Genomic DNA, 19,261 nt, shown 5'->3' with positions numbered 1-19,261 from the left:
TGTTCCACTCACTGCATTTTTAATCAGCTTTCTGCTTCCCGTCACTCCATAGATCTGAAATAAATCTTTCACATTGATACACGGGCCACATTGACACAGGGTGGGGTGATGCGCTTGTGAAGGTCTGGATGCTGTTCTGTTCTCGATGGGTCTGCTCTGATCTAATTTGCAAACGCTGCTCTCTGAGATGGGAATAAATGGGTGAAGGTGACACACATCAGCTACGGTGTGTTTGATGCTCAGGACGCCCTGCAGTAATTCCCCACGATGTTTCACACAGCAGCCTCCTCCCGGTGACATGAAAAGTGGTGAATGACAAGACGATCAGCATATCGGAGACTGCATCACCACACAGACACAGTTCCCCATTATCCAGACAGATATCACCGAATGTGAATAACCTCAGAGAGATTGTGGTGACTGATAGCCGCCCTGGCACGATGGGCTGAATGGGTTCTGTCTGTGCGGGAACGAAACTGCATGTTTCCCATGTCCCTCTCCCTGTCTCTGGGACAGAACGGCTGCGGGAGAAACAATGGCCCATTCTAAACCCTGGCTGCAGCCCCACAGCTCTGGACCGTCGGGGTGGCTCTCCGGGAGTGAGGGTTTCCATCAGATTCTCTTAATCTGGGACTGTTGGGGGTCAGGTACTAACTGCTGCCCGGTCGCAGCAAAGACACCGACCCACATATTACAAAGATCTTTCTGAAGGAATTCTGTGTGAAGACTGATCCTCGACAGCAAACAGGCTGCATAGAAAGGTCCCATATTAAGTTATCCACGGGTCTCTGTTGGCCTTTTCTCTCTTTCCCACCATCTCAGCATCTTTCTCACTGTCTCAGGAAAATGAGGAAGTTCGCAATCAAAGTTGGAGGAAGCAAAAGGGGAGCATTTGTGCTTCCCTGCCCTGACGCTGCCTGTCAGTGGGAGAAATTGGCTGAATTCTCCGCCAATGGAGACAGCTTGGTCCAAGGGGAAGGGACAAACAGCACCATCCCGAGAGCAAGGAGACAGAACGAGAAGCAGATATTCTTGACATTCTTTGCTGCTTGGAATTCCTGCTGCAACGTGGGATGTACTTCTCTCTGAGCGACTCTCAGCTGGTTCGATGGTAGAAATGCCACAGTTTCACCGGCTCCTTTGTCTTGGGGCACGATCGTCGGTGAGGAGCTTATGTTAAACTGGCCTGACTGGGAATGACAGGAGAGCCCGGGCTGGTGGATTACACTTTTGCCAGGTCGCCCCATCAGCTTTTCGAAAACAAAAACAGGTGCACTACTTGAAATAAGACTGAGCTTCGGGTCCAGGGGGATGGTTGGAACGAACAAGAAACCCACAAACAAGGTTCTGTCTTATTTGCATTTTGATCCTCTTCTTCTCAGCAGTTCTTTATTTTAATCAGACAAATGTTCCAAGCAAAGCCGAATATAACATTCACACGGTTACAATGAGATAAACCTAATTCCTTTTTGATTACTACATCGACCTGTGTGAGTTTGTAGCCAGTTAAATAAAGAAATACCATGGCTTGCTGGCAATTTAAATCAAGCAGACCGCTGATTCGAAGCACTTCTGAGCTGAACAAGATTACCGACCGACGATCCTATGATATCTCTTGACGTTTTAAATATTTCCAGGATACGTTGGTTGATTGCCGAGACCTTTCTCAGGAAATGACATTTGCCAAACCAGAGAAACTGGATGAGTAGATAAAGCTGCTCTAGGTGAGGCTCGAATTCACAACGCCGGCATAACGCACGCAGAAACACTGACATATAAGTATCGCGCGCTGACCGATTGCGCCACTGGAGCCGCCCCATCGTCGTGCTCCCAATATCACGAGTTATACCTCAGCGATTGACAAATTGGGTGTGATGTCAGCCGGTTGTATTCACATGTCGTTCCTCACTTATTTGGGGAATTTGCTTCATGACACAATGCGATACTGGATTGATCATGAAAAATGCATTTTCAACGTTTTCCTCGATTGTTGTCTGAGCCATTGAGGTCTTTAGTCAGGAGAAACCTTATCATCTCATTCTGGGTTAGCCTCAATTACTGATCTTATCTTCGGCACCAAGTTCCAGAAGTTGTTCTTGCTCTGAGTTTTGGGATGACAGACAAATAGAAACATACCCTTCGGTCCAATCCGTCCATGCCGAGCGGATATCCTAATCTAACCTAGTCTGTATGCCAGCATTTGTCCTAAATCCCTCTCAAGCCTTCCGATGTGAATGTGTTCAGAAAAGAATTACATGGATGTTGCCAGGTTTAAAGGAGTTGAGCTAAAGGCCGAGGGTGAACAGTCTTGGGTTGTTTTCCCTGGATCATCGGAGGCTGAGTGGTGACCTTCAAACAACGTGTCTAGGTGTACCTCAAACTTCAAAGAATTATGTGCCTGCAACCCTCGGTTCCTCAGGAGGGAATTTAACAGTGAGAGAAAGCCACTTGCGGTGGTTGGGAAACAATTTCGAATTTCTTTGACTTCACGTGTGAAGCTGAGTATTGAACACTTAAGATTAAGAATGAAAAAAGCTGAGAGTTTTGAAAAGTTATAACCCCGTGAGTCACCCCAGCCGCCACTTGCGGTGGTTGGGGAACAATTTCGAATTTCTTTGACTTCACGTGTGAAGAAGATTATTGAGTATGAAAACAGCTGAGAGTTTTGAAAAGTTAGATCCCCGTGAGTCTGATGTGAACCACATCCCGGAGACGCAATTCCTACTTTACCCTGGTGCCTTAAAGGTTTGATCGCATTCAGATGATGCTAGGTCCATTTCGTACTCTCTGATCTCCGCCCAAGAAACCCACAAACAAGGTTCTGTCTTATTTGCATTTTGATCCTCTTCTTCTCAGCAGTTCTTTATTTTAATCAGACAAATGTTCCAATCAAAGCCGAATATAACATTCACACGGTTACAATGAGATAAACCTTATTCCTTTTTGATTACTACATCGACCTGTGTGAGTTTGTAGCCAGTTAAATAAAGAAAAACCATGGCTTGCCGGCAATTTAAATCAAGCAGACTGCTGATTCGAAGCACTTCAGAGCTGAACAAGATTACCGACCGACAATCCTAAGATATCTCTTGACGTTTTAAAAATTTCCAGGGAACATTGGTTGATTGCCGAGACCTTTCTCAGGAAATGACATTTGCCAAACCAGAAAAACTGGAGGAGTAGATAAAGCTGCCCCAGGTGAGGCTCGAACTCACAACCTCGGCATTACGCACGCAGAAACACTGACATATAAGTACCGCGCACTGACCGATTGCGCCACTGGAGCCGCCCCGTCGTCGTGCTCTCAATATCACGAGTTATACCTCAGCGATTGACAAATTGGCTGTGATGTCAGCCGGTTGTATTCACATGTCGTTCCTCACTTATTTGGGGAATTTGCTTCATGACACAGTGCGAAACTGGATTGATCATGAAAAATGCATTTTCAACGTTTTCCTCGATTGTTCTCTGAGCCATTGAGGTCTTTAGTCAGGAGAAACCTTATCATCTCATTCTGGGTTAGCCTCAATTACTGATCTTATCTTCGGCACCAAGTTCCAGAAGTTGTTCTTGCTCTGAGTTTTGGGATGACAGACAAATAGAAACATACCCTTCGGTGCAATCCGTTCATGCCGAGCAGATATCCTAATCTAACCTAGTCTGTATGCCAGCATTTGTCCTAAATCCCTCTCAAGCCTTCCGATGTGAATGTGTTCAGAAAAGAATTACATGGATGTTGCCAGGTTTAAAGGACTTGAGCTAAAGGCCGAGGGTGAACAGTCTTGGGTTGTTTTCCCTGGATCATCGAAGGCTGAGTGGTGAACTTCAAACAACGTGTCTAGGTGTACCTCAAACTTCAAAGAATTATGTGCCTGCAACCCTCGGTTCCTCAGGAGGGAATTTAACAGTGAGAGAAAGCCACTTGCGGTGGTTGGGAAACAATTTCGAATTTCTTTGACTTCACGTGTGTAGCTGAGTATTGAACACTTAAGATTAAGAATGAAAAAAGCTGAGAGTTTTGAAAAGTTATAACCCCGTGAGTCACCCCAGCCGCCACTTGCGGTGGTTGGGGAACAATTTCGAATTTCTTTGACTTCACGTGTGAAGAAGATTATTGAGTATGAAAACAGCTGAGAGTTTTGAAAAGTTAGATCCCCGTGAGTCTGATGTGAACCACATCCCGGAGACGCAATTCCTACTTTACCCTGGTGCCTTAAAGGTTTGATCGCATTCAGATGATGCTAGGTCCATTTCGTACTCTCTGATCTCCGCCCAAGAAACCCACAAACAAGGTTCTGTCTTATTTGCATTTTGATCCTCTTCTTCTCAGCAGTTCTTTATTTTAATCAGACAAATGTTCCAAGCAAAGCCGAATATAACATTCACACGGTTACAATGAGATAAACCTAATCCCTTTTTGATTACTACATCGACCTGTGTGAGTTTGTAGCCAGTTAAATAAAGAAAAACCATGGCTTGCCGGCAATTTAAATCAAGCAGACCGCTGATTCGAAGCACTTCTGAGCTGAACAAGATTACCGACCGACGATCCTAAGATATCTCTTGACGTTTTAAATATTTCCAGGATACGTTGGTTGATTGCCGAGACCTTTCTCAGGAAATGACATTTGCCAAACCAGAGAAACTGATGAGTCGATAAAGCTGCTCCAGGTGAGGCTCGAACACAAAACCTCGGCATTACGCACGCAGAAACACTGACATATAAGTACCGCGCGCTGACCGATTGCGCCACTGGAGCCGCGCCGTCGTCGCGCTCTCAATATCACGAGTTATACCTCAGCGATTGACAAATTGGCTGTGATGTCAGCCGGTTGTATTCACATGTCGTTCCTCACTTATTTGGGGAATTTGCTTCATGACACAGTGCGAAACTGGATTGATCATGAAAAATGCATTTTCAACGTTTTCCTCGATTGTTCTCTGAGCCATTGAGGTCTTTAGTCAGGAGAAACCTTATCATCTCATTCTGGGTTAGCCTCAATTACTGATCTTATCTTCGGCACCAAGTTCCAGAAGTTGTTGTTGCTCTGAGTTTTGGGATGACAGACAAATAGAAACATACCCTTCGGTCCAATCCGTCCATGCCGAGCAGATATCCTAATCTAACCTAGTCTGTATGCCAGCATTTGTCCTAAATCCCTCTCAAGCCTTCCGATGTGAATGTGTTCAGAAAAGAATTACATGGATGTTGCCAGGTTTAAAGGACTTGAGCTAAAGGCCGAGGGTGAACAGTCTTGGGTTGTTTTCCCTGGATCATCGGAGGCTGAGTGGTGACCTTCAAACAACGTGTCTAGGTGTACCTCAAACTTCAAAGAATTATGTGCCTGCAACCCTCGGTTCCTCAGGAGGGAATTTAACAGTGAGAGAAAGCCACTTGCGGTGGTTGGGAAACAATTTCGAATTTCTTTGACTTCACATGTGAAGCTGAGTATTGAACACTTAAGATTAAGAATGAAAAAAGCTGAGAGTTTTGAAAAGTTATAACCCCGTGAGTCACCCCAGCCGCCACTTGCGGTGGTTGGGGAACAATTTCGAATTTCTTTGACTTCACGTGTGAAGAAGATTATTGAGTATGAAAACAGCTGAGAGTTTTGAAAAGTTAGATCCCCGTGAGTCTGATGTGAACCACATCCCGGAGACGCAATTCCTACTTTACCCTGGTGCCTTAAAGGTTTGATCGCATTCAGATGATGCTAGGTCCATTTCGTACTCTCTGATCTCCGCCCAAGAAACCCACAAACAAGGTTCTGTCTTATTTGCATTTTGATCCTCTTCTTCTCAGCAGTTCTTTATTTTAATCAGACAAATGTTCCAAGCAAAGCCGAATATAACATTCACACGGTTACAATGAGATAAACCTTATTCCTTTTTGATTACTACATCGACCTGTGTGAGTTTGTAGCCAGTTAAATAAAGAAAAACCATGGCTTGCCGGCAATTTAAATCAAACAGACCGCTGATTCGAAGCACTTCTGAGCTGAACAAGATTACCGACCGACGATCCTAAGATATCTCTTGACGTTTTAAAAATTTCCAGGGAACATTGGTTGATTGCCGAGACCTTTCTCAGGAAATGACATTTGCCAAACCAGAGAAACTGGATGAGTAGATAAAGCTGCTCCAGGTGAAGCTCAAACTCACAACCTCGGCATTACGCACGCAGAAACACTAACATATAAGTACCGCGCGCTGACCGATTGCGCCACTGGAGCCGCCCAGTCGTCGCGCTTTCAATATCACGAGTTATACCTCAGCGATTGACAAATTGGCTGTGATGTCAGCCGGTTGTATTCACATGTCGTTCCTCACTTATTTGGGGAATTTGCTTCATGACACACTGCGAAACTGGATTGATCATGAAAAATGCATTTTCAACGTTTTCCTCGATTGTTCTCTGAGCCATTGAGGTCTTTAGTCAGGAGAAACCTTATCATCTCATTCTGGGTTAGCCTCAATTACTGATCTTATCTTCGGCACCAAGTTCCAGAAGTTGTTCTTGCTCTGAGTTTTGGGATGACAGACAAATAGAAACATACCCTTCGGTCCAATCCGTCCATGCCGAGCAGATATCCTAATCTAACCTAGTCTGTATGCCAGCATTTGTCCTAAATCCCTCTCAAGCCTTCCGATGTGAATGTGTTCAGAAAAGAATTACATGGATGTTGCCAGGTTTAAAGGACTTGAGCTAAAGGCCGAGGGTGAACAGTCTTGGGTTGTTTTCCCTGGATCATCGGAGGCTGAGTGGTGACCTTCAAACAACGTGTCTAGGTGTACCTCAAACTTCAAAGAATTATGTGCCTGCAATCCTCGGTTCCACAGGAGGGAATTTAACAGTGAGAGAAAGCCACTTGCGGTGGTTGGGAAACAATTTCGAATTTCTTTGACTTCACGTGTGAAGCTGAGTATTGAACACTTAAGATTAAGAATGAAAAAAGCTGAGAGTTTTGAAAAGTTATAACCCCGTGAGTCACCCCAGCCGCCACTTGCGGTGGTTGGGGAACAATTTCGAATTTCTTTGACTTCACGTGTGAAGAAGATTATTGAGTATGAAAACAGCTGAGAGTTTTGAAAAGTTAGATCCCCGTGAGTCTGATGTGAACCACATCCCGGAGACGCAATTCCTACTTTACCCTGGTGCCTTAAAGGTTTGATCGCATTCAAATGATGCTAGGTCCACTTCGTACTCTCTGATCTCCGCCCAAGAATCCCACAAACAAGGTTCTGTCTTATTTGCATTTTGATCCTCTTCTTCTCAGCAGTTCTTTATTTTAATCAGACAAATGTTCCAAGCAAAGCCGAATATAACATTCACACGGTTACAATGAGATAAACCTAATTCCTTTTTGATTACTACATCGACCTGTGTGAGTTTGTAGCCAGTTAAATAAAGAAAAACCATGGCTTGCCGGCAATTTAAATCAAGCAGACCGCTGACTCGAAGCACTTCTGAGCTGAACAAGATTACCGACCGACGATCCTAAGATATCTCTTGACGTTTATAAACATTTCCAGGATACGTTGGTTGATTGCCGAGACCTTCCCCAGGAAATGACATTTGCCAAACCAGAGAAACGGGGTGAGTAGATAAAGCTGCTACAGGTGAGGCTCGAACTCACAACCTCGGCATAACGCACGCAGAAACACTGACATAAAAGTACCGCGCGCTGACCGATTGCGCCACTGGAGCCGCCGCGTCGTTGCGCTCCCAATATCACGAGTTATATTTCAGCGATTGACAAATTGGCTGTGATGTCAGCCGGTTGTAATCACATGTCGTTCCTCACTTATTTGGGGAATTTGCTTCATGACACAGTGCGAAACTGGATTGATCATGAAAAATGCATTTTCAACGTTTTCCTCGATTGTTCTCTGAGCCATTGAGGTCTTTAGTCAGGAGAAACCTTATCATCTCATTCTGGGTTAGCCTCAATTACTGATCTTATCTTCGGCACCAAGTTCCAGAAGTTGTTCTTGCTCTGAGTTTTGGGATGACAGACAAATAGAAACATACCCTTCGGTCCAATCCGTCCATGCCGAGCAGATATCCTAATCTAACCTAGTCTGTATGCCAGCATTTGTCCTAAATCCCTCTCAAGCCTTCCGATGTGAATGTGTTCAGAAAAGAATTACATGGATGTTGCCAGGTTTAAAGGAGTTGAGCTAAAGGCCGAGGGTGAACAGTCTTGGGTTGTTTTCCCTGGATCATCGGAGGCTGAGTGGTGACCTTCAAACAACGTGTCTAGGTGTACCTCAAACTTCAAAGAATTATGTGCCTGCAACCCTCGGTTCCTCAGGAGGGAATTTAACAGTGAGAGAAAGCCACTTGCGGTGGTTGGGAAACAATTTCGAATTTCTTTGACTTCACGTGTGAAGCTGAGTATTGAACACTTAAGATTAAGAATGAAAAAAGCTGAGAGTTTTGAAAAGTTATAACCCCGTGAGTCACCCCAGCCGCCACTTGCGGTGGTTGGGGAACAATTTCGAATTTCTTTGACTTCACGTGTGAAGAAGATTATTGAGTATGAAAACAGCTGAGAGTTTTGAAAAGTTAGATCCCCGTGAGTCTGATGTGAACCACATCCCGGAGACGCAATTCCTACTTTACCCCGGTGCCTTAAAGGTTTGATCGCATTCAGATGATGCTAGGTCCATTTCGTACTCTCTGATCTCCGCCCAAGAAACCCACAAACAAGGTTCTGTCTTATTTGCATTTTGATCCTCTTCTTCTCAGCAGTTCTTTATTTTAATCAGACAAATGTTCCAAGCAAAGCCGAATATAACATTCACACGGTTACAATGAGATAAACCTAATCCCTTTTTGATTACTACATCGACCTGTGTGAGTTTGTAGCCAGTTAAATAAAGAAAAACCATGGCTTGCCGGCAATTTAAATCAAGCAGACCGCTGATTCGAAGCACTTCTGAGCTGAACAAGATTACCGACCGACGATCCTAAGATATCTCTTGACGTTTTAAATATTTCCAGGATACGTTGGTTGATTGCCGAGACCTTTCTCAGGAAATGACATTTGCCAAACCAGAGAAACTGATGAGTCGATAAAGCTGCTCCAGGTGAGGCTCGAACACACAACCTCGGCATTACGCACGCAGAAACACTGACATATAAGTACCGCGCGCTGACCGATTGCGCCACTGGAGCCGCGCCGTCGTCGCGCTCTCAATATCACGAGTTATACCTCAGCGATTGACAAATTGGCTGTGATGTCAGCCGGTTGTATTCACATGTCGTTCCTCACTTATTTGGGGAATTTGCTTCATGACACAGTGCGAAACTGGATTGATCATGAAAAATGCATTTTCAACGTTTTCCTCGATTGTTCTCTGAGCCATTGAGGTCTTTAGTCAGGAGAAACCTTATCATCTCATTCTGGGTTAGCCTCAATTACTGATCTTATCTTCGGCACCAAGTTCCAGAAGTTGTTGTTGCTCTGAGTTTTGGGATGACAGACAAATAGAAACATACCCTTCGGTCCAATCCGTCCATGCCGAGCAGATATCCTAATCTAACCTAGTCTGTATGCCAGCATTTGTCCTAAATCCCTCTCAAGCCTTCCGATGTGAATGTGTTCAGAAAAGAATTACATGGATGTTGCCAGGTTTAAAGGACTTGAGCTAAAGGCCGAGGGTGAACAGTCTTGGGTTGTTTTCCCTGGATCATCGGAGGCTGAGTGGTGACCTTCAAACAACGTGTCTAGGTGTACCTCAAACTTCAAAGAATTATGTGCCTGCAACCCTCGGTTCCTCAGGAGGGAATTTAACAGTGAGAGAAAGCCACTTGCGGTGGTTGGGAAACAATTTCGAATTTCTTTGACTTCACATGTGAAGCTGAGTATTGAACACTTAAGATTAAGAATGAAAAAAGCTGAGAGTTTTGAAAAGTTATAACCCCGTGAGTCACCCCAGCCGCCACTTGCGGTGGTTGGGGAACAATTTCGAATTTCTTTGACTTCACGTGTGAAGAAGATTATTGAGTATGAAAACAGCTGAGAGTTTTGAAAAGTTAGATCCCCGTGAGTCTGATGTGAACCACATCCCGGAGACGCAATTCCTACTTTACCCTGGTGCCTTAAAGGTTTGATCGCATTCAGATGATGCTAGGTCCATTTCGTACTCTCTGATCTCCGCCCAAGAAACCCACAAACAAGGTTCTGTCTTATTTGCATTTTGATCCTCTTCTTCTCAGCAGTTCTTTATTTTAATCAGACAAATGTTCCAAGCAAAGCCGAATATAACATTCACACGGTTACAATGAGATAAACCTTATTCCTTTTTGATTACTACATCGACCTGTGTGAGTTTGTAGCCAGTTAAATAAAGAAAAACCATGGCTTGCCGGCAATTTAAATCAAACAGACCGCTGATTCGAAGCACTTCTGAGCTGAACAAGATTACCGACCGACGATCCTAAGATATCTCTTGACGTTTTAAAAATTTCCAGGGAACATTGGTTGATTGCCGAGACCTTTCTCAGGAAATGACATTTGCCAAACCAGAGAAACTGGATGAGTAGATAAAGCTGCTCCAGGTGAAGCTCAAACTCACAACCTCGGCATTACGCACGCAGAAACACTAACATATAAGTACCGCGCGCTGACCGATTGCGCCACTGGAGCCGCCCAGTCGTCGCGCTTTCAATATCACGAGTTATACCTCAGCGATTGACAAATTGGCTGTGATGTCAGCCGGTTGTATTCACATGTCGTTCCTCACTTATTTGGGGAATTTGCTTCATGACACACTGCGAAACTGGATTGATCATGAAAAATGCATTTTCAACGTTTTCCTCGATTGTTCTCTGAGCCATTGAGGTCTTTAGTCAGGAGAAACCTTATCATCTCATTCTGGGTTAGCCTCAATTACTGATCTTATCTTCGGCACCAAGTTCCAGAAGTTGTTCTTGCTCTGAGTTTTGGGATGACAGACAAATAGAAACATACCCTTCGGTCCAATCCGTCCATGCCGAGCAGATATCCTAATCTAACCTAGTCTGTATGCCAGCATTTGTCCTAAATCCCTCTCAAGCCTTCCGATGTGAATGTGTTCAGAAAAGAATTACATGGATGTTGCCAGGTTTAAAGGACTTGAGCTAAAGGCCGAGGGTGAACAGTCTTGGGTTGTTTTCCCTGGATCATCGGAGGCTGAGTGGTGACCTTCAAACAACGTGTCTAGGTGTACCTCAAACTTCAAAGAATTATGTGCCTGCAATCCTCGGTTCCACAGGAGGGAATTTAACAGTGAGAGAAAGCCACTTGCGGTGGTTGGGAAACAATTTCGAATTTCTTTGACTTCACGTGTGAAGCTGAGTATTGAACACTTAAGATTAAGAATGAAAAAAGCTGAGAGTTTTGAAAAGTTATAACCCCGTGAGTCACCCCAGCCGCCACTTGCGGTGGTTGGGGAACAATTTCGAATTTCTTTGACTTCACGTGTGAAGAAGATTATTGAGTATGAAAACAGCTGAGAGTTTTGAAAAGTTAGATCCCCGTGAGTCTGATGTGAACCACATCCCGGAGACGCAATTCCTACTTTACCCTGGTGCCTTAAAGGTTTGATCGCATTCAAATGATGCTAGGTCCACTTCGTACTCTCTGATCTCCGCCCAAGAATCCCACAAACAAGGTTCTGTCTTATTTGCATTTTGATCCTCTTCTTCTCAGCAGTTCTTTATTTTAATCAGACAAATGTTCCAAGCAAAGCCGAATATAACATTCACACGGTTACAATGAGATAAACCTAATTCCTTTTTGATTACTACATCGACCTGTGTGAGTTTGTAGCCAGTTAAATAAAGAAAAACCATGGCTTGCCGGCAATTTAAATCAAGCAGACCGCTGACTCGAAGCACTTCTGAGCTGAACAAGATTACCGACCGACGATCCTAAGATATCTCTTGACGTTTATAAACATTTCCAGGATACGTTGATTGATTGCCGAGACCTTCCCCAGGAAATGACATTTGCCAAACCAGAGAAACGGGGTGAGTAGATAAAGCTGCTACAGGTGAGGCTCGAACTCACAACCTCGGCATAACGCACGCAGAAACACTGACATAAAAGTACCGCGCGCTGACCGATTGCGCCACTGGAGCCGCCGCGTCGTTGCGCTCCCAATATCACGAGTTATATTTCAGCGATTGACAAATTGGCTGTGATGTCAGCCGGTTGTAATCACATGTCGTTCCTCACTTATTTGGGGAATTTGCTTCATGACACAGTGCGAAACTGGATTGATCATGAAAAATGCATTTTCAACGTTTTCCTCGATTGTTCTCTGAGCCATTGAGGTCTTTAGTCAGGAGAAACCTTATCATCTCATTCTGGGTTAGCCTCAATTACTGATCTTATCTTCGGCACCAAGTTCCAGAAGTTGTTCTTGCTCTGAGTTTTGGGATGACAGACAAATAGAAACATACCCTTCGGTCCAATCCGTCCATGCCGAGCAGATATCCTAATCTAACCTAGTCTGTATGCCAGCATTTGTCCTAAATCCCTCTCAAGCCTTCCGATGTGAATGTGTTCAGAAAAGAATTACATGGATGTTGCCAGGTTTAAAGGAGTTGAGCTAAAGGCCGAGGGTGAACAGTCTTGGGTTGTTTTCCCTGGATCATCGGAGGCTGAGTGGTGACCTTCAAACAACGTGTCTAGGTGTACCTCAAACTTCAAAGAATTATGTGCCTGCAACCCTCGGTTCCTCAGGAGGGAATTTAACAGTGAGAGAAAGCCACTTGCGGTGGTTGGGAAACAATTTCGAATTTCTTTGACTTCACGTGTGAAGCTGAGTATTGAACACTTAAGATTAAGAATGAAAAAAGCTGAGAGTTTTGAAAAGTTATAACCCCGTGAGTCACCCCAGCCGCCACTTGCGGTGGTTGGGGAACAATTTCGAATTTCTTTGACTTCACGTGTGAAGAAGATTATTGAGTATGAAAACAGCTGAGAGTTTTGAAAAGTTAGATCCCCGTGAGTCTGATGTGAACCACATCCCGGAGACGCAATTCCTACTTTACCCCGGTGCCTTAAAGGTTTGATCGCATTCAGATGATGCTAGGTCCATTTCGTACTCTCTGATCTCCGCCCAAGAAACCCACAAACAAGGTTCTGTCTTATTTGCATTTTGATCCTCTTCTTCTCAGCAGTTCTTTATTTTAATCAGACAAATGTTCCAAGCAAAGCCGAATATAACATTCACACGGTTACAATGAGATAAACCTAATTCCTTTTTGATTACTACATCGACCTGTGTGAGTTTGTAGCCAGTTAAATAAAGAAAAACCATGGCTTGCCGGCAATTTAAATCAAGCAGACCGCTGATTCGAAGCACTTCTGAGCTGAACAAGATTACCGACCGACGATCCTAAGATATCTCTTGACGTTTATAAACATTTCCAGGATACGTTGGTTGATTGCCGAGACCTTCCCCAGGAAATGACATTTGCCAAACCAGAGAAACGGGGTGAGTAGATAAAGCTGCTCCAGGTGAGGCTCGAACTCACAACCTCGGCATAACGCACGCAGAAACACTGACATAAAAGTACCGGGCGCTGACCGATTGCGCCACTGGAGCCGCCGCGTCGTTGCGCTCCCAATATCACGAGTTATATTTCAGCGATTGACAAATTGGCTGTGATGTCAGCCGGTTGTAATCACATGTCGTTCCTCACTTATTTGGGGAATTTGCTTCATGACACAGTGCGAAACTGGATTGATCATGAAAAATGCATTTTCAACGTTTTCCTCGATTGTTCTCTGAGCCATTGAGGTCTTTAGTCAGGAGAAACCTTATCATCTCATTCTGGGTTAGCCTCAATTACTGATCTTATCTTCGGCACCAAGTTCCAGAAGTTGTTCTTGCTCTGAGTTTTGGGATGACAGACAAATAGAAACATACCCTTCGGTCCAATCCGTCCATGCCGAGCAGATATCCTAATCTAACCTAGTCTGTATGCCAGCATTTGTCCTAAATCCCTCTCAAGCCTTCCGATGTGAATGTGTTCAGAAAAGAATTACATGGATGTTGCCAGGTTTAAAGGAGTTGAGCTAAAGGCCGAGGGTGAACAGTCTTGGGTTGTTTTCCCTGGATCATCGGAGGCTGAGTGGTGACCTTCAAACAACGTGTCTAGGTGTACCTCAAACTTCAAAGAATTATGTGCCTGCAACCCTCGGTTCCTCAGGAGGGAATTTAACAGTGAGAGAAAGCCACTTGCGGTGGTTGGGAAACAATTTCGAATTTCTTTGACTTCACGTGTGAAGCTGAGTATTGAACACTTAAGATTAAGAATGAAAAAAGCTGAGAGTTTTGAAAAGTTATAACCCCGTGAGTCACCCCAGCCGCCACTTGCGGTGGTTGGGGAACAATTTCGAATTTCTTTGACTTCACGTGTGAAGAAGATTATTGAGTATGAAAACAGCTGAGAGTTTTGAAAAGTTCGATCCCCGTGAGTCTGATGTGAACCACATCCCGGAGACGCAATTCCTACTTTACCCTGGTGCCTTAAAGGTTTGATCGCATTCAGATGATGCTAGGTCCATTTCGTACTCTCTGATCTCCGCCCAAGAAACCCACAAACAAGGTTCTGTCTTATTTGCATTTTGATCCTCTTCTTCTCAGCAGTTCTTTATTTTAATCAGACAAATGTTCCAAGCAAAGCCGAATATAACATTCACACGGTTACAATGAGATAAACCTAATTCCTTTTTGATTACTACATCGACCTGTGTGAGTTTGTAGCCAGTTAAATAAAGAAAAACCATGGCTTGCCGGCAATTTAAATCAAGCAGACCGCTGATTCGAAGCACTTCTGAGCTGAACAAGATTACCGACCGACGATCCTAAGATATCTCTTGACGTTTTAAATATTTCCAGGATACGTTGGTTGATTGCCGAGACCTTTCCAGAGAAACTGGATGAGTAGATAAAGCTGCTCCAGGTGAGGCTCGAACTCACAACCTCGGCATTACGCACGCAGAAACACTGACATATAAGTACCGTGCGCTGACCGATTGCGCCACTGGAGCCGCCCCGTCGTCATCGCGCTCCCAATATCACGAGTTATACCTCAGCGATTGACAAATTGGCTGTGATGTCAGCCGGTTGTATTCACATGTCGTTCCTCACTTATTTGGGGAATTTGCTTCATGACACACTGCGAAACTGGATTGATCATTTTCAACGTTTTCCTCGATTGTTCTCTGAGCCATTGAGGTCTTTAGTCAGGAGAACCCTTATCATCTCATTCTGGGTTAGCCTCAATTACTGATCTTATCTTCGGCACCAAGTTCCAGAAGTTGTTCTTGCTCTGAGTTTTGGGATGACAGACAAATAGAAACATACCCTTCGGTCCAATCCGTCCATGCCGAGCAGATATCCTAATCTAACCTAGTCTGTATGCCAGCATTTGTCCTAAATCCCTCTCAAGCCTTCCGATGTGAATGTGTTCAGAAAAGATTTACATGGATGTTGCCAGGTTTAAAGGACTTGAGCTAAAGGCCGAGGGTGAACAGTCTTGGGTTGTTTTCCCTGGATCATCGGAGGCTGAGTGGTGACCTTCAAACAACGTGTCTAGGTGTACCTCAAACTTCAAAGAATTATGTGCCTGCAACCCTCGGTTCCTCAGGAGGGAATTTAACAGTGAGAGAAAGCCACTTGCGGTGGTTGGGAAACAATTTCGAATTTCTTTGACTTCACGTGTGAAGCTGAGTATTGAACACTTAAGATTCAGAATGAAAAAAGCTGAGAGTTTTGAAAAGTTATAACCCCGTGAGTCACCCCAGCCGCCACTTGCGGTGGTTGGGGAACAACTTCGAATTTCTTTGACTTCACGTGTGAAGAAGATTATTGAGTATGAAAACAGCTGAGAGTTTTGAAAAGTTAGATCCCCGTGAGTCTGATGTGAACCACATCCCGGAGACGCAATTCCTACTTTACCCTGGTGCCTTAAAGGTTTGATCGCATTCAGATGATGCTAGGTCCATTTCGTACTCTCTGATCTCCGCCCAAGAAACCCACAAACAAGGTTCTGTCTTATTTGCATTTTGATCCTCTTCTTCTCAGCAGTTCTTTATTTTAATCAGACAAATGTTCCAAGCAAAGCCGAATATAACATTCACACGGTTACAATGAGATAAACCTAATTCCTTTTTGATTACTACATCGACCTGTGTGAGTTTGTAGCCAGTTAAATAAAGAAAAACCATGGCTTGCCGGCAATTTAAATCAAACAGACCGCTGATTCGAAGCACTTCTGAGCTGAACAAGATTACCGACCGACGATCCTAAGATATCTCTTGACGTTTTAAAAATTTCCAGGGAACATTGGTTGATTGCCGAGACCTTTCTCAGGAAATGACATTTGCCAAACCAGAGAAACTGGATGAGTAGATAAAGCTGCTCCAGGTGAAGCTCAAACTCACAACCTCGGCATTACGCACGCAGAAACACTAACATATAAGTACCGCGCGCTGACCGATTGCGCCACTGGAGCCGCCCAGTCGTCGCGCTTTCAATATCACGAGTTATACCTCAGCGATTGACAAATTGGCTGTGATGTCAGCCGGTTGTATTCACATGTCGTTCCTCACTTATTTGGGGAATTTGCTTCATGACACACTGCGAAACTGGATTGATCATGAAAAATGCATTTTCAACGTTTTCCTCGATTGTTCTCTGAGCCATTGAGGTCTTTAGTCAGGAGAAACCTTATCATCTCATTCTGGGTTAGCCTCAATTACTGATCTTATCTTCGGCACCAAGTTCCAGAAGTTGTTCTTGCTCTGAGTTTTGGGATGACAGACAAATAGAAACATACCCTTCGGTCCAATCCGTCCATGCCGAGCAGATATCCTAATCTAACCTAGTCTGTATGCCAGCATTTGTCCTAAATCCCTCTCAAGCCTTCCGATGTGAATGTGTTCAGAAAAGAATTACATGGATGTTGCCAGGTTTAAAGGACTTGAGCTAAAGGCCGAGGGTGAACAGTCTTGGGTTGTTTTCCCTGGATCATCGGAGGCTGAGTGGTGACCTTCAAACAACGTGTCTAGGTGTACCTCAAACTTCAAAGAATTATGTGCCTGCAATCCTCGGTTCCACAGGAGGGAATTTAACAGTGAGAGAAAGCCACTTGCGGTGGTTGGGAAACAATTTCGAATTTCTTTGACTTCACGTGTGAAGCTGAGTATTGAACACTTAAGATTAAGAATGAAAAAAGCTGAGAGTTTTGAAAAGTTATAACCCCGTGAGTCACCCCAGCCGCCACTTGCGGTGGTTGGGGAACAATTTCGAATTTCTTTGACTTCACGTGTGAAGAAGATTATTGAGTATGAAAACAGCTGAGAGTTTTGAAAAGTTAGATCCCCGTGAGTCTGATGTGAACCACATCCCGGAGACGCAATTCCTACTTTACCCTGGTGCCTTAAAGGTTTGATCGCATTCAAATGATGCTAGGTCCACTTCGTACTCTCTGATCTCCGCCCAAGAATCCCACAAACAAGGTTCTGTCTTATTTGCATTTTGATCCTCTTCTTCTCAGCAGTTCTTTATTTTAATCAGACAAATGTTCCAAGCAAAGCCGAATATAACATTCACACGGTTACAATGAGATAAACCTAATTCCTTTTTGATTACTACATCGACCTGTGTGAGTTTGTAGCCAGTTAAATAAAGAAAAACCATGGCTTGCCGGCAATTTAAATCAAGCAGACCGCTGACTCGAAGCACTTCTGAGCTGAACAAGATTACCGACCGACGATCCTAAGATATCTCTTGACGTTTATAAACATTTCCAGGATACGTTGGTTGATTGCCGAGACCTTCCCCAGGAAATGACATTTGCCAAACCAGAGAAACGGGGTGAGTAGATAAAGCTGCTACAGGTGAGGCTCGAACTCACAACCTCGGCATAACGCACGCAGAAACACTGACATAAAAGTACCGCGCGCTGACCGATTGCGCCACTGGAGCCGCCGCGTCGTTGCGCTCCCAATATCACGAGTTATATTTCAGCGATTGACAAATTGGCTGTGATGTCAGCCGGTTGTAATCACATGTCGTTCCTCACTTATTTGGGGAATTTGCTTCATGACACAGTGCGAAACTGGATTGATCATGAAAAATGCATTTTCAACGTTTTCCTCGATTGTTCTCTGAGCCATTGAGGTCTTTAGTCAGGAGAAACCTTATCATCTCATTCTGGGTTAGCCTCAATTACTGATCTTATCTTCGGCACCAAGTTCCAGAAGTTGTTCTTGCTCTGAGTTTTGGGATGACAGACAAATAGAAACATACCCTTCGGTCCAATCCGTCCATGCCGAGCAGATATCCTAATCTAACCTAGTCTGTATGCCAGCATTTGTCCTAAATCCCTCTCAAGCCTTCCGATGTGAATGTGTTCAGAAAAGAATTACATGGATGTTGCCAGGTTTAAAGGAGTTGAGCTAAAGGCCGAGGGTGAACAGTCTTGGGTTGTTTTCCCTGGATCATCGGAGGCTGAGTGGTGACCTTCAAACAACGTGTCTAGGTGTACCTCAAACTTCAAAGAATTATGTGCCTGCAACCCTCGGTTCCTCAGGAGGGAATTTAACAGTGAGAGAAAGCCACTTGCGGTGGTTGGGAAACAATTTCGAATTTCTTTGACTTCACGTGTGAAGCTGAGTATTGAACACTTAAGATTAAGAATGAAAAAAGCTGAGAGTTTTGAAAAGTTATAACCCCGTGAGTCACCCCAGCCGCCACTTGCGGTGGTTGGGGAACAATTTCGAATTTCTTTGACTTCACGTGTGAAGAAGATTATTGAGTATGAAAACAGCTGAGAGTTTTGAAAAGTTAGATCCCCGTGAGTCTGATGTGAACCACATCCCGGAGACGCAATTCCTACTTTACCCCGGTGCCTTAAAGGTTTGATCGCATTCAGATGATGCTAGGTCCATTTCGTACTCTCTGATCTCCGCCCAAGAAACCCACAAACAAGGTTCTGTCTTATTTGCATTTTGATCCTCTTCTTCTCAGCAGTTCTTTATTTTAATCAGACAAATGTTCCAAGCAAAGCCGAATATAACATTCACACGGTTACAATGAGATAAACCTAATTCCTTTTTGATTACTACATCGACCTGTGTGAGTTTGTAGCCAGTTAAATAAAGAAAAACCATGGCTTGCCGGCAATTTAAATCAAGCAGACCGCTGATTCGAAGCACTTCTGAGCTGAACAAGATTACCGACCGACGAT

The 19,261-nt window shown here is 44.2% G+C and overlaps 10 non-coding genes across 10 annotated transcripts; all 10 read right to left on the bottom strand.

Moving 5' to 3' along the window:
* Window positions 1-3,190: 3,190 nt before the first annotated feature.
* On the bottom strand, window positions 3,191-3,286 carry trnai-uau (transfer RNA isoleucine (anticodon UAU)). The gene is made up of 2 exons: window positions 3,249-3,286; window positions 3,191-3,226 (listed from the first exon to the last, which is right to left on the bottom strand). It is a non-coding gene; the product is annotated as a tRNA-Ile (tRNA).
* Window positions 3,287-6,137: 2,851 nt separating this feature from the next.
* On the bottom strand, window positions 6,138-6,233 carry trnai-uau (transfer RNA isoleucine (anticodon UAU)). Its single transcript has 2 exons — window positions 6,196-6,233; window positions 6,138-6,173 (listed from the first exon to the last, which is right to left on the bottom strand). It is a non-coding gene; the product is annotated as a tRNA-Ile (tRNA).
* Window positions 6,234-7,612: 1,379 nt separating this feature from the next.
* Window positions 7,613-7,708, bottom strand: trnak-uuu (transfer RNA lysine (anticodon UUU)). Its single transcript has 2 exons — window positions 7,671-7,708; window positions 7,613-7,648 (listed from the first exon to the last, which is right to left on the bottom strand). It is a non-coding gene; the product is annotated as a tRNA-Lys (tRNA).
* A 1,377-nt stretch (window positions 7,709-9,085) lies between these two features.
* Window positions 9,086-9,181, bottom strand: trnai-uau (transfer RNA isoleucine (anticodon UAU)). The gene is made up of 2 exons: window positions 9,144-9,181; window positions 9,086-9,121 (listed from the first exon to the last, which is right to left on the bottom strand). It is a non-coding gene; the product is annotated as a tRNA-Ile (tRNA).
* Window positions 9,182-10,559: 1,378 nt separating this feature from the next.
* Window positions 10,560-10,655, bottom strand: trnai-uau (transfer RNA isoleucine (anticodon UAU)). The gene is made up of 2 exons: window positions 10,618-10,655; window positions 10,560-10,595 (listed from the first exon to the last, which is right to left on the bottom strand). It is a non-coding gene; the product is annotated as a tRNA-Ile (tRNA).
* A 1,379-nt stretch (window positions 10,656-12,034) lies between these two features.
* On the bottom strand, window positions 12,035-12,130 carry trnak-uuu (transfer RNA lysine (anticodon UUU)). The gene is made up of 2 exons: window positions 12,093-12,130; window positions 12,035-12,070 (listed from the first exon to the last, which is right to left on the bottom strand). It is a non-coding gene; the product is annotated as a tRNA-Lys (tRNA).
* Window positions 12,131-13,509: 1,379 nt separating this feature from the next.
* trnak-uuu (transfer RNA lysine (anticodon UUU)) lies at window positions 13,510-13,605 on the bottom strand. The gene is made up of 2 exons: window positions 13,568-13,605; window positions 13,510-13,545 (listed from the first exon to the last, which is right to left on the bottom strand). It is a non-coding gene; the product is annotated as a tRNA-Lys (tRNA).
* Window positions 13,606-14,960: 1,355 nt separating this feature from the next.
* On the bottom strand, window positions 14,961-15,056 carry trnai-uau (transfer RNA isoleucine (anticodon UAU)). The gene is made up of 2 exons: window positions 15,019-15,056; window positions 14,961-14,996 (listed from the first exon to the last, which is right to left on the bottom strand). It is a non-coding gene; the product is annotated as a tRNA-Ile (tRNA).
* A 1,370-nt stretch (window positions 15,057-16,426) lies between these two features.
* Window positions 16,427-16,522, bottom strand: trnai-uau (transfer RNA isoleucine (anticodon UAU)). The gene is made up of 2 exons: window positions 16,485-16,522; window positions 16,427-16,462 (listed from the first exon to the last, which is right to left on the bottom strand). It is a non-coding gene; the product is annotated as a tRNA-Ile (tRNA).
* A 1,379-nt stretch (window positions 16,523-17,901) lies between these two features.
* Window positions 17,902-17,997, bottom strand: trnak-uuu (transfer RNA lysine (anticodon UUU)). Its single transcript has 2 exons — window positions 17,960-17,997; window positions 17,902-17,937 (listed from the first exon to the last, which is right to left on the bottom strand). It is a non-coding gene; the product is annotated as a tRNA-Lys (tRNA).
* Between the last annotated feature and the right edge of the window lie 1,264 nt (window positions 17,998-19,261).

This window comes from Chiloscyllium punctatum, chromosome 49 (assembly GCF_047496795.1).
Source record: "Chiloscyllium punctatum isolate Juve2018m chromosome 49, sChiPun1.3, whole genome shotgun sequence".
NCBI lineage: Eukaryota > Metazoa > Chordata > Chondrichthyes > Orectolobiformes > Hemiscylliidae > Chiloscyllium > Chiloscyllium punctatum.
The sequence above is the reverse complement of the archived record's forward strand: the minus strand, read 5'-3'. Positions and strand labels throughout refer to the sequence as shown.